A 12,033-nucleotide genomic window follows, 5' to 3' on the forward strand; every position below is an offset into this window, starting at 1 on the left:
GCGATGCCCACTTCCCATGAACGAATAAAAAAATAGCTGTTGAGACTAGGTCAATTGAAAATTTCAAAACTGAGATTGCTAGATTTTTGTTAGGCAAGGGAATTAAGGGTTACGCAACCAAGGTGGGTAGATGGAGTTAAGAAACAGATCAGCCATGATCTAATTGAATGGTGGAACAAGCTTGAGAGACTGAATGGCCTACTCCTATTCCTATGTTGCTATTTGTGGTGATTCGCAACTCACAGGGTATCTCTTCCACAACATAAATTGCTGGATGATTTACACACTAATAACGGTGTGCGCATTAAACTCGCCATTATATTGCCAGCTAATTCTAGCCCCATCTGTTTTAAGTGTTGGTTGAGGGATAAATGTTGGCCAGACATGAGACATGAGAACACCGTGAGAACTCCCCCTGCTCTTCTTCAAATGGTGCCGTGGGGTTTTTTTACATTCACCTGAGAGGGCAGATGGGGCCTTAGTTTAATGTCTCATCCGAAAGACAGCACTTCCGACAGTGCAGCTTTCCCTCAGTACTGCATTGAAGTGCCAGCCTAGATTATGTGCTCAAATCTCTGGAGTGGAGCTTGAACCCACAACCTACTGACTCAGAGGCAAGAATGCTACCCCAGAGCCAAGGCTAACATCTTTTGACAAATGACAAAATTCATTCTCTTCCACATCACAAGGCTTTAATACCCTTATGTAAATATCATCATGTATCAAGTAAATATAGCGTGCTAATAGCCATCGGCACAAATGCCACCCCAAAATGGATACCTCGTCCTCAAAAAGTAGTAGAATAATAAATTGCTGTGAGTTTATGGCAGCAATTCATTTTCAGGGTTTTACTGATATTCATAAACCAAAGTTTATGACGTTGTTACAATCAATTGGTTGAACTATTGCCTATTATCCTGTATATATTTACACTTTGCACCATAGTAATATTGAGCATTTGAAGTTTCATTTTGGATTTGGCTTTGGTGGAATTTGAATGATGTGAAGCCAATTTGCAATCTAAGGTTTAGATTTTTTTCAATTTATTTAGCTTTCTGTAGTTGAAGCTCAAATCATTGGAAACTGGAAGCATCCGTCCATCCAGACTGCATCCAAACTGGGAGCTGTAGTCGAGGGGCCAGCCCTACTGATGCATAGCTTTAAAAATTACAAATAAAAAATGACTAAGAAGTTTAGAGAAAATGAAATAAAAAGAAAACTAAGAACTGATGGGAATAAATAAATGAAAGAGATGTGACTAAATAACGTATGTGTTCAGTGGGGTCAATTTAATCATTGTGTTGATGGAAAAGTTGTTTGGCTGCTGGAGAACAAGTCACTTGTAGACAACAATATCTGCAGACTAAAAGCACTATTAATATTAAAAGGATGTAAATCTTTGTAAGATCCTTTAAAGAAGTTCCATCATCATTTTTGGAAGAACAATTAAATCATCCAGAAGAATTCAACACAAGAATTGAGGATGTTCTACTCTAATTAATATTTTTCTTTTAACTAAATGTTTAAGAGTATTACTTGCACACATAACTTTATCAAAGTGATGGGGGTTGTAGGGAGGCAAGGAAGATGCCTGACTTGGTATCCCGAATTGGAATATTGACTCCTACTAACTTTGGTCTGTGATCTTATGTTGGATGGAGTCTACAGTAAAACTGCAATTATGATGATAATATTCAAAATGATTTTCTGTGAGAGAAATTGCATGGTTTATGTAAAAGTCTAAAGGACCATTGTTACAATAGAATATAATTTTTGCAGCAAGTTTTACCTTTTAGCTAATGCTCCTAGTAACATCAAAAATAATAAATAATGCAAACATGACCCATGATATCGGCCTAACTCACTAAAGGCTTAGCCTCTGCTCCCCTCGCTTCTCTGTGTTGAAGATTGGCTAGTCAAGCTGCCAATCAAAACTGCCACCTCGAATGAGGAGCCTTTCCTTTTAGTTAGGTCTCCTGCTGTGCTCAATGATGTGGAGATGCCGGTGATGGACTGGGGTTGACAAATGTAAGGAATCTTACAACACCAGGTTATAGTCCAACAGTTTTATTTGAAAATCACAAGCTTTCGGAGGCTTTCTCCTTCGTCAGGTGAAGTGTGGGATTCCTTGAAGGTTACCGCAAAAATAGTCAGAGAACTATACCAGGCATTGTTCTCTGACTATAAATGCGGTAACCTTCAAGGAATCCCACACTTCACCTGACGAAGGAGAAAACCTCCGAAAGCTTGTGATTTTCAAATAAAACTGTTGGACTATAACCTGGTGTTGTAAGATTCCTTACAGCTGTGCTCAATGCCATTCTAACATTACTGTGTAATGGGGCTGGTGGACAATTTCCATTATCTCAAACTAATCTAATATGCAAGAAACACAATTTTGTTAATTACTTCATCTGACACTACAGTGAATGGACCTAATCAACATCCTAGATAACTTGAGGGGAATTTTGACTTTAGGCGATAGTGCAAAACAGGCAAAATCGGATCAGCCGCCCATTATACATCTCTCTCGATTTTGGTATCCGTTGGCTTCAATGAGTATACCTGCAGCCATTTATGATAAACTCATGCCCCACTTTACGTGTAATTGTTTGTTCTCACACTTTATAGGCAAAATCTTTGGGTTTTGGTTTTCACGGAAAAATGGACTGACTTGCAAAATGAGATTCCAAAATACCGGTAAAGATCCTGGAACCCTTGTAATAAAAATGGAATTTAACTTATTCGGTGACCTTAAGTCAGTGAGGCTGATCAAAAGACTATATTCAAGGTTGTTTTTGACTTATTGGTTCTTTTTTGGGTTGCCCCTGCTTTTCATGGCCTGTGGTAACTTTTGTGAATTTTCTGTGTTAGCATGTATGCGTTTAATTCTCATTTCCATAAAAAAAGAAGAATTTTAAAAATATATAGATTTCTGTTCCTGTTCCCTTCCTGAATAAAAAATAAAGGGAAATGAGAACATTTTAGTTTCTTGCTTCATAGAATTAACATCCAGCCTTTACTTTGATCTAAGGTCAGTTTGCCACATTAGCCAAAAATGAGGTTAATCGAAAGAGGGAAACATGATGTAATAATTTGGACATTCCAAAAGCCAAGTTTCAAAACTCTTCCTCATTCTTAGCTGTACTTGGCACAGATCTGGCCCAGACCTCGTTCCTGTGCCGTGACAGTCACCCGAGCCATCTTCCGCTTTATCTGGAGATCAAAAATGGACCGTGTCCGCAGGGACACGATGTACAAATCTCTGGAGAAAGGGGGGAAAGGTGTGCCCAACGTGGCCCTCATCCTGTTGGCCACTTTCGTGTGCGGCTGCATCAAGCTTTGCGTGGACCCTCGGTACGAAAACACAAAATGTCACTATGTGCTGAGGTTCTACCTATCCCTGGTGTTGTGAAGGATGGGCCTGGCCACGCTGCCACGGAACACTCCGTCCAGTTGGACCGTTCCACCCCACCTGTCCCTCATCGCAAAGTTTATGCAAAAAAACACTTTTGACCACAAGGCGATCAGTAAGTGGTCCGCACGTAATGTCCTCGAGACCCTGCGGGAAAAGGAGACGATCGATCCTGTCAGTTGGTTCTTCGAGCAGACTGTCAATGTCATTTGGCAGAATGCCTCATCGCCAGAACTTTCAAACAAGCACCAAGACATAGCTTGGCTGGTGGTGAGAAGGGCCCTTCCTGTCAGATCCTTCATGCACTCCCGGACTCTCAGCGCCACCGCACATTGTCCCCAAGGAGGCTGCGGTGCAGACGAAACCGTCACCCATCTCCTTCTGGAATGTGCCTTTGCAAAGAAGGTCTGAAGAGAGATGCAGTGGTATCTATCCAGGTTCGTCCCGAGCAGTTCAGTAACACAGGACTCTGTGCTCTACGGGCTGTTCCCGGGGACGCACACCGAGACGGACATCAACTGCTGCTGGAAGACCATTAACTAGGTGAAAGACGCCCTTTGGTCTGCCCGAAACCTGCTGGTCTTCCAGTGCATGGAGCTGTCCTTGACCGAGTGTTGCAGACTGGCACATTCCAAGGTCCAGAACTACGTGCTCAGGGACGCACTGAAGCTAGGTGCGGCCGCCGCAAAGGCTCTGTGGGGAAAGGCAACCATTTAGAGCCTTCCTGCCATTGTATACCGAGGGGGTGCAATCAGGGAAACCCCCACCCCGGGCAGAATGTAAAATTCAAATTGCTGTAATGTACCTGTAATGAATCTGTAATGTACCTGTAATGAATCTGTAATGAATAATCTGTATTGAGTATAATTCAATGAGACAGCCCAGAGTGCCATGAACTGTAATTATGCACAATGTGTTCTTTGAACTGTACTTGATTTAACCTGCAAATTGTATAATCTGTATTGTGTACGTTTGGAATGTGATATGACAACTGTATTGTATGTTTTTGCTGCAAATTTAATGAATAAAGTATATTTTTTGAAAAAAAAGATACAATGTAAATGGGGGGCATTGTAGTCAGGATTGATCTTATTCTCATCTGACATCTACAGTCATGCACTTTCCAGTACAGATCAACTGGATAGTGATCATTAACAGGAATTCGAGCCGATTTTTCCATTTCCCTAGCCCAATGGTGTTAAGATCAATTGCAGTGTCCCAATTGCTATCCAGGTAAGCTTGGTTAACTGGTCTGTATGGCTTAATTTCTGTGCATTTACCAACTGAACCATTGGGGGAGTTGAGGAATCTTCTCTTGGCAGTAACTGCTCAATCAAATAGAAAAGACAAAAATTCCCAGAGGTCTAATTTTTGTTAAGAACTTTTGTTTTTGTTTTTTGTTCTTTTATTGGGAGGGGGAAATCTTATATGTCCTTATTGGGAACTGACTATAATTCTGAGAAATCCTGCAAATTGGCTGACATCCTGCCATCAAAATCAGAAATATTGGAGAATTGCCATGCAGTCCTCAGGATGCTCCTTACAAACTTGGCAATGAACAACTTTTGAGTTTGACAATTGCTTTATTAAATCTGTTGATGTACAACAAATTCATAATGTTATAGAACACTGCTGAATTGCAATTCCACATCTGTACCCTGCTGCTGGCTAGAACCATGGATTAACATTGTGCAAACTCCAATATAACTTGTGGTGCCTGGCACAGAGAGCTGTGAGATCACAGGAATCATTTAAAGTACTTGTTAGATTTGTTTCTATGTTTTCAGAAACTGTACAGTAGTCACACTTCCTGAGATATAGGAAATCTGTGAGAGTACAATAGAGCAATCTTTCTGATGGGCCTGCCCTTTCCTGGTCATGATGTAGTTTGTAATAGGCAGGCACTTATTACATAATGAGAGAATCTTATTTACAGTGATATGATAAAGGTCAGAGTTGTACCAGTGTTTTTTCATCCTTGGCCTTCAACTCACAAATGTAGGAAATCTAAATGTGAAATAGAACGGTGAACCCCCTGGTCCATGCAGTCACAAAAATCGCATTGGTTCCCAATGATAGTGGCACAATTTAGGTCCTCACCCATGATCATTATGCCTTCCATACGTGGGGGTAAGTGTGAGAATTTCTGATTTGGGACGTTAAGCATCGTAATGGATTTTCCCACTATTTAGCTTTTCACTAGGATGGGGTGGTCATCCTCTCCAGGGATGGTTGCCTCTACTGCCAAAATGCAGCATTAGAAGATATCCCACTGAGCACTTCGGCCAAGACTGGAGCTTTCAACCAATAAGTGCTGGGGCAGAATGGAGGTTGAATAGCTGCTACAAGGCCCTTTCCCCCCTGAGGACACCTCAGGGGTGTTACTGCTGCTTCCTGAGGACTCTCACTCTTTTCCCTATGGTGGACCTGGGAGGCAGCAGTAATTAGGCAAACAAAAGCAAAATCCAGTAGGGACCTGGGCCCTGTCCCCTACCTCATTTGCATATGGCAGGTGGGGAGGAAGCAGCCAGTGGAGGTCCCAGCTGGGGGAGTGAAATGCAGGTCAGTCAGTGAGGCAGCAGCTGGCCTCACCACTTGAGTGGTCCCTCATTCTCCACTGCGATCCCATCCGATTTCAGGGAGGAGAATCCAGCCCCAAGTTTCTCCAGTCTTTCCTCATAACTCAGACTCCTAACTCTGGGGATCAACCTTGTGGCTCTTCTCTGCACTGCCTCTATCACTTAAATTTGTCTCCCTTGCGTCGCGGTAACCAGAACAGGACACAGTCCTTGAGGTGCAGTCTGACCAGAGAACTGTAGAATTTACTGTTTTTGCTATGCAGTTCAACATCCTGTCAGCTATGTTGATTGCTGCTTCACATTGGATGAACATATTTAGCATCAAGTCAACTAAAACTCCTAGGTCTCTTTCAACTTCTTCCATAGCTATTTCAACACCATTCATAGAGTACTTATGGCAACCATTTTACCTTCCTTTGTGCAGTACTTTATACTCGTGCGTTAGACTTCATCTTCTATTTTCTGCCCACATACATATATTTCCAACCCATTCAGTGAGTTCTATGCTGCCTCCTCTTGTTACACTGGCCCTCCTAGTTTGGTATCATCAGCAGATTTGACTAATATGCATTGAGTTCTGCTCCATCTTATAAGCTAAACATCACAACCATATTCCGGGCCCCAGATTACCCATGGCAAAATGAAAAGAATGTCACGGAGGATCAGCTAGTATATATAACACATCCATCACTCTTCAGGTGTAACATTTTGTCACACATGCAACTTCTGTGTGTCTCACACAAACAAATAGGAAAAGAGAGAAGGGGTAATTTTAACCTAACCCACATGTTCAGGTGAAATGCCGGTTTTACACCCTGCCCAATATTACTCTCCATTGACTTCACCCGATCCTGTCAATTTCCCGAGGGGTGGGTTAGGTGAAAATTACCAACAGAGAAACAAGCAATAGAATTTCTGGTACTTGAGAGCAATTAGCCTGCAATTGACCTCAAGATATACTATTTTCAACAATACTAACTTGCAACTTTAGAAGGACAGGCCAATTGAACACTGCTCTCCATTAGCAGCACAATACTACTTTGTATGTAAAACAATATGATGGTCTGGTCCTTATAATGGAGCATATCTTCTGCAGGGGCATCGTTTGCCTTGTGGGAGTGGTGCGCAAAGGTTCGGTTTGGGGCCCATACATTTTACTGGACAGACTTATCACTCAATCCACTCAGAGTCCCTGACTGACTTTAGGACCACGTGCAGTTGCACAGGTTGCCCAGCCCTAATTCCACCCCTATCCTCTGACCTACTGTAAGTAATGCCACAGGAGATCTGCTAGTATAAAATATATTTGTAAGATGCCCCTCCTGTCTGCATCTCTCAGTGGCTCAGAGGTGACTGGAAGTGTTCTGCAAGAAGCAGAGGTATTACTCAGATAGTTTTTACCAAAATTCTAAAATAAGGTCATTATTGAGACTTCCAGTGGAGTGTTTCTTTAACAAGGATCTAGTTTAATGGTAAAAGCTGCATCTTATTTCAATAGAGCAATCTGAGTGGATCATTGCTCTTCATCATCACAAGCAGATTGTTAACATGAGAGGGTGCTGTGCTTTCAGCAGCTATAACAAATTAGTTTCCACAAGAAGCATTGTTCCAGAACAATACAATATGCTAAATAAATTGTGTTATTGCAGCTTTCTTTGCAGAGGAATGAGGATATCACAGACCAAAGTGTTAAAGTATATGTGCAATTTATCAAACGAACAAAGGAAGTTGGTGACTTTAGTGTCTGGTTGGGTAACCGGTAATGTCTGGCTGGATGGCCGAGGGTTATTAATAACGAGAAAGCTCACAAACTGCGAACCACACCTATTTTTAATGGAGTAGTCTTGATGTATTTTCTCTAAGACTTCAAAAAGATTGCAGTGCTTCCGTAATGACTTCTCATATGTACCATCTATATCTTATGTATAACCAATACTAACAAAGCTCTAATATCGGGGTGTCAGTCGTGGCTTAGTTGGTAACACTCTCGCCTCTGGTTCAGAAGTTTGTGGGCACTACTTCGAAGAAGAGCAGGGGAGTTTTCCCCGGTGTGGTGGCCAATACTTATCCCTCAACCAGCATCACTAAAACAGATTATCTGATCATTATTGCATTGCTGTTTGTGAGACTTTGCTGTGCGCAAATTGGCTGCCGTGTTTCCTACATTATAGCAATGACTACACTTCAAAAATACTTCATTGGCTGTAAAACACTTTGGGATGTCCTGAGGTCACGAAAGGCACTATATAAATGCAAGTCTGTCTTTCTTTCTTTCTTACTTTGGGCTACTCCTGGTGTGCAATTGAATTATATCAAAGCCTTTTTAAAAAAAAATGCTGTGCAGGCCTTAGAAATAGCTAAGGGCACACAGTATGGCAACAATCCAGTTTGGACAGCTGCTGACGTTGATGGAAACATGACCATGGGGGAAAAATAAAGATGCAAGCATGGAAAAATTAAGGAAATGGTGAAAGTTGCCCCCTTCACCTCTTCCCTTCTCCAGCTGCACTCCATAAAGAGCTTTGTAATGATCACATTGTCAGTAGCCCTCGGAAATTTTAAGGGAAAAAAATTGTCTTTTTGATAAACAGGATCTGAATGAAGTTGTCTGCCCTTTCATACCACATTTACAAAAACCAGATGAGCTCAAATAAATGGAAAGTGTGTGTTTGCAGACACAGCACAATCGCACAAATTTATTAAGCCAAGATGCTATTTCCAGCTGGCCAAAGAGTATTAGATTACTGCATCCAGTGTGTTTTCAATGGATACATACAACTTGATCTTTACAGCCTCTGGGTCCCACATAATCTAATTATGGCACTCAGCATACATTAATATAAAATATTCCGGTACAATATTACCTAAACAAATAAAAAGGAAAGAAAAAGATAAGACAACATTTGTGTCTTGAAAGTATCATTGCCGAGATCTACAAATCAATGTCTGTCTGTCCATTTCTACTAAAAGTTATCTTTTGGATTATCCTTCTAGTCACTCATTGGCCTGTGCACTGGTGATTATTTTATTTGCAGTCTGTATGACATGGTCACACTTTACCTTTTAATATGTGTTTTTACTTGGAATAAAATCCTGCTATTTCACGTATACATTGACCAATTCAATACAAACATATATTTACCTTTTTAGTTCCCCCTGTAAATTCTGGATACTGGACTTCTTGGTGTGGTGCAGGAGTAGACATGAAGACTGTTCGGTGAATCCTTATTTGAATTTAGTGCTGATTCAAGATTCATTCTTTAAAGATCTCTTGATCTGAATTTAGTCAGGATTTAGAACACTGTTTTTGCATCTTTGAATCTGAACTCTGGATTTGGGATTCTATATTTGAAATCCTTGAATTGGAATTCATCTATATGTGATATTTGAGAATCTGAATCAGAATTCAATTCTGATTTGGGACTTGGTATTTGAAATTTCTGAATTTAATTCAGGTCTTTCGGATTTCTATGGGGCACCTTCATTTTTCAAAGCAGCAACACCTACGTTCAAATAACTTAAAACTGCTTTGACCTAAAACAGCTTAGAAATGTTGTCTGAAATCCCAATTAATTACTGGACCTGCAAAATTCAAACAAGTCTGAAGAGAACAACTCAATCAATTTAAATTCAGAAATGACTCTAGAGTGGGTCACTATGGGAAGGAGTTCAAATAGTAGTCCAAAAAGGTTCAAAACTGTGTTGGATCATTGTTGTATTCATGAAGCAATGGCAATAGGTCAAAATACAGAGGGGGGGAAAAATATTGGATAGGGCCTATTTTCGGGCGCGGGTAGCGTGATCCGCTATTAACCCATGCCCGATGGCCCCTGCGCAGGCAGGACGAGACTTTCATCAGGCCTGAGGACTTACTTTCAAGCAATGTTGGCAATCAGTGTTGACATGAGGATTCAATGCAATTTACACTTTCCATCAGCAGGGGAGCCCCAATCTCTTAAAGGGAGGATGTAGAAACATAGAAAATAGAAGCAAGAGTAGGCCGTTCAGCCCTTCGGGCCTGCTCCACCTTTCAAAATGATCATGGCTGATCATCTAACTCAGTACCCTGTTCCTGCTTTTTCTCCATATCCCTTGATCCCTTTAGCATTACGAAATATATCTATCTCCTTCTTGAATACATCTAATGACTTGGCCTCCACTGCATTCTGTGGTAGAGAATTCCGCAGGTTCACCACCCTCTGAATGTCTCTTAAAATCTCTTAAAGGTAGCCGGTACCTGTTATTTGCTGAAAATAACAGTCTGCTGTCTGCACGGAGTCTGAAAGGAGATCATGTAAAATACAGATGCTCCTATGTTTACAAACTGATGAGTTATGTTAAAATATTGAATAAAGGTTGCGCACTACTAAATCCCACATCCTCTAATCTGCACGCCAGACCTCATCAATCTTCCAATCTGAGTTTGTATCAGGCCTGCGAGAGAGCGTGCACCAAGGTTCACTGATGATGCACTAGAGGCTTTGGTGCAAGAGGTGGACAGAAGGGCATCCTGTTTTTGCAGGGGGCAAGAGGCCCTCCAGACATATGCTCCTGAGGCAGCGGGGGACGAAGTCAATGCTAGGCGCATAGCACCACGAACATGGATGCAGTGCAGGAAGAAGTTCAATGCTTTGACACGAGTGGTCAAGGTGAGTGAGGTCAACCATCAAGTGGCATCTCCTACCAACTGCACCACTGCACCATTACTCCACGTACTACACCCCCATCACCCACATACCAACAAACTCTTTCAATCAGGACTAAACTCTTCCAATCAGATGCTTCTTCTCACCCTTACACATTACCACTGTCATAAGCTGCACACCCACAACTCACAGGCCACACACACTGGCAGCTATTCAACCATGACAGACACCCAGACACAAGTCCCGCTTTCTTGCAGGAGAAGGTGGCGCATATCAGGATGCAGCAAGTGGCAGTGGCATTTAGCCCCTCGAGCCTGTTCCGCCATTCAATGAGATCATGGCGGACCTGTGACCTAACTCCATATACCCGCCTTAGCCCCATATCCCTTAATACCCTTGGTTCACAGAAATCCATCAATCTCAGATTTAGAATTCACAATTGAGCTAGCATCAGCTGCCATTTGCAGAAGAGCGTTCCAAACTTCTCCCACACTTTGCGTGTAGAAGCATTTCCTAACTTCACTCCTGCACGTCCTGGCTCTAAATGTTAGGCTATGTCCCTGCATCCTAGTATTCAAGTATAGGAGACCTCCAAAAACAGTTACAAATGTATAGGCAGCCAGAAGCAATAATTCAGCCACTAACCTTTAAATCCTGCATGGCTCCTTTTAATAGCGCTGGTGGGGGGTCCTCCAGGCACTCTAAGACACGTTCAGATGGTCATGGTTAAGACTGCATTGAGTTGAGCATTAAATTACAAAATGATGGCTAACACTTTAAATCAGCGTTGCACACTGATTGTATCCATTTTCTCCTTACTTTACATGCAGCTGGCGTTCGGTATTTGTGCATGCGCTAATATCTATACCAAGATGGCGTCCGGCGCACGTCACGCTGGAAACGTGCGTGTGCAGCCAAGACTACGTCTTGGCACTTCGGGAGGCCGCGTAGCGCCGAAAACAACAGGCGCTACACGGCCTAATTTCTCGCCCTATGTTCTTATCACCTGGCATCAGTAGATACAAAAATAAGTTTGCACTGAGAAGCAATCAGACCTCTGCATCCAAAAGGCATCTGTTTCTATAACGGAGGGGATTTTTGTGTTTCCGAGAGGTTACATTGCCTCACGTATAGAAATGAAGAAAAACAAAACCACCTGGAAAAACAGAAGTGAAAGTTACAATCCCTCAAACCTTGGCTGATGTACATCATTACAAGCAACGTAGTAGTCATATTATTCCTCAACCTGACTGAAGCAGTATCTGTTTTTTTTAATTCGTTCTCTGGTTCTGGGCGACACTGGCAAGGCCACATTTATTGCCCATTCCTAGCTGCCCTGAGAAAGTGGTGGTAGGCCTTCTTGAAGCGCTGCAGACTTTGTGGTGATGCTGCT

At 42.0% G+C, this 12,033-nt stretch overlaps 1 protein-coding gene across 1 annotated transcript in view; it reads left to right on the top strand.

Moving 5' to 3' along the window:
• nxnl2 (nucleoredoxin like 2) overlaps positions 1–12,033 on the top strand; it is a 74,287-nt gene that overhangs the window by 33,253 nt on the left and 29,001 nt on the right. The gene's annotated exons all lie outside the window — the stretch shown is intronic.

Source organism: Heptranchias perlo, chromosome 4 (genome assembly GCF_035084215.1).
Source record: "Heptranchias perlo isolate sHepPer1 chromosome 4, sHepPer1.hap1, whole genome shotgun sequence".
Lineage (NCBI taxonomy): Eukaryota > Metazoa > Chordata > Chondrichthyes > Hexanchiformes > Hexanchidae > Heptranchias > Heptranchias perlo.